We start from the raw sequence: 2,939 nt of genomic DNA on the forward strand, positions 1-2,939 counted from the left end.
ATAGCAAGCATATGTGTTATAGCTGCTGCAACGTAAGAAAAAAAATTGAAATGTATGTTACTGAACATTAATAATTTACAAAATAGTTTAACATATTCATTTTGTTAGATCGATTTGCATTTATCTCTTGTGATTTTGGATTTTTCCCTCCAAAAAGCTTTGTTCATCAACATGCAGTTGTTTATGCATTTGACAAGGCTGCTGCAAGTAAGGTTATACATTTCAGGGTTATCTGCAAGTTACTTATAAAAGCAGAGAACACCACCACATGTATATCCTGAGGAACTGTGAAATATTCAGGAATTTGCAGAGACATTAAGCATGCAATCACGAAACAAAGTCAATAATTTCGAAATCTGATTAGTTTATAATAGTTCTTCAACAAAGAAATTGTTTCATTCATTATTTCATGTTACGTCAGTATCAATATGGAACAATTATTAAATGAACCAAATTAAGTATATCAAAAGTGTACAGGAAAATATTGAAATACTTATGATAATACCCTTAAAAAGCAGGTGTGTGTCATGACACACTTGGCTTATAACTTCCAAGGGTGACTCTCAATGAAGAGAACATAAAGTTTAATGAGAAACTACGCTAGAAAGCACAAAATCATGAAAGAAAAAATTTCATCTCAAGCACAATTCACACCACAGAACAAAAAGATTCAATTAAAGGCAGAATAACTATATATGGAAAAGAAGAGAGTAAAGATGACAAAGGTGAAGAAAATGGAAAAAAATGTAGACTAAAAGTGTTAAATATATTCATATCGTTTTCTTTTCCAGAGCAATTTGAATAAAGTAGCTAAGAAATGCAAATATATTATCAAGAAAAGGAGACAGACATCAACAGTTGAAGTTGCCAGTTGGTAAATGTAAAGGCCTAACAGAAAATTTCAGGGCTGGGTAACACAGATAGTGTGAAACACATAATTGTAGGTCAGTGGTTCTAGAAACTTCCTGATCTTTCTTTCAGTTATCTCCAAAACCTCTAGGTTTCTGCCTCATTCTACACTTCATTTCCTTCATTTTTTTATTCCCTCCTATATTCTTATTTCTTTAAGCTTAAGTTATCTTAGTTCATCATTTCAAACACTATCTTTCTAGCATTGTGAACTCTTTGTTTAACATTACACTTTCCTGGCCAAACTCTTCTATGTATTTATTTTTATTTTTATTACACTTTAAGTTCTGGGGTACAAGTGCAGAACATGCAGGTTTGTTGCATAAGTATACACATGCCATGGTGGTTTGCTGCATCCATCAACCCATCATCTACAATAGGTATTTCTTCTAATGCTATCCCTCCCCTAGTCCCACACTCCCCAACAGGTCCCACGTGTGATGTTGCCTTCCTGGTGTCCATGTGTTCTCATTGTTCAACTCCCACATAGAAGTGAGAACATGCAGTGTTTGGTTTACTGTTTTTGTGTTAGTTTGTTGAGAATGATGGTTTCCAGCTTCATCCATGTCCCTGCAAAGGACATTAACTCATCCTTTTTTATGGCTGCATAGTATTCTATGATGTATATGTGCTGCATTTTCTTTATACAGTCTATCATGGATGGGTATTTTGGTTGATTCCAAGTCTTTGCTATTGTGAACAATGCTGCAGTAAACATATGTGTGCATGTGTCTTTATAATAGAATGATTTAATCCTTTGCGTATGTACCCAGTAATGGGATTGCTCGGTCAAATGGTATTTCTATTTCTAGATCCTTGAGGATCTGTCCTCTACAGTGGTTTAACTAATTTATACTTCCCTCAAGAGTATAAAAGTATTCCTATATCTCCACATCCTCTCCAGCATCTGTTATATTATTTTTTGCTACTGCATGCAAGTTATTAAGAATTGCTGGAGAAAATCAGTTCAATGTAATAATAAAAGCAGATATATTCCACTATTTATGGATTCACGGTCTTTAATGACTTTCAGACTTGCATTACTAAAAACAGTAATCTCATGCTGCTTTTCCACACAGTTATTTCATCTTCTATTTATTTTTCAAATTTACTTTTTTCCTCTTCAATGCTACAGATGACTTCTACTGCTACTGTATGAAGAAGCTAAACGCTATCAAATAAAACTCCCATAATTATTTACCACCTCCGCTATAGCTACCTTCATTCTCAATTCTTTCACATCTTTCCTTCTTCCCTTTGTTTTCAAAGAGGAAAGCATTTTTCTTCCTTGTCTGTTAGACTAGTTGTTTTCTCTAAATTCCATCCTGATCTTTATTCTCAGAGACTAATCTTTATTCATATGTATAAATTATCACTTCACTTTTGTAATATCAGATTTTCTCACTTTAATAAATCCTTTCAATCAACATCTACTTTTCTGTAAATCTGTTTTTATTCCAAAGTCATCATAACTTATATCTCCATTTTTGAGTTCTTGTTTGGCTTTTTATGGCCTTCATAATCAGATTACTTCTGATATTAGATTCCTACTGGCATCTCTATTTTGATAACTTACTGCGTCTCTAACATCAGCAAATATGTAGACACTGTATTTAGGTATCCCTTCTCCATAACCCTGACTTCCAAAATTGAATTCCAAAATCCCAGCCATTTTGTTGTTTATTTTGACTCTCACTTTCTTTCCAAATCTCTTAGGTCAGTCTCCTGATGTGAGCTCCCTGAAGCCAGCCTTATCTACTTTAATATGGTCTCCAATGTTAGCTTGATATGTTTCTTTCTTTAAAATAATCATTTTGTTTTTTACATAAATACTTTGCAGTGAGTTCTAGTTACAGTCAGTAAAAAATCCAGTCTTTATCTTGCCCAGTTCATTTCACCCTTCTGCCGGACTTTTTTCAAGTCTTTCTTAAACATTTTTGCTTTGTAAAATATGCCAATCATTCTCTCACTTCCCAATCTTATCAAAGGTTATTTATTTAATCCATCTTTCAAACTTATCCCAAGTCTAT

The sequence above is a fragment of the Aotus nancymaae genome, unplaced genomic scaffold (assembly GCF_030222135.1).
Source record: "Aotus nancymaae isolate 86718 unplaced genomic scaffold, 86718_ANA_hifiasm-v0.15.2.pri h1tg000014l, whole genome shotgun sequence".
In the NCBI taxonomy this organism is placed as follows: domain Eukaryota; kingdom Metazoa; phylum Chordata; class Mammalia; order Primates; family Aotidae; genus Aotus; species Aotus nancymaae.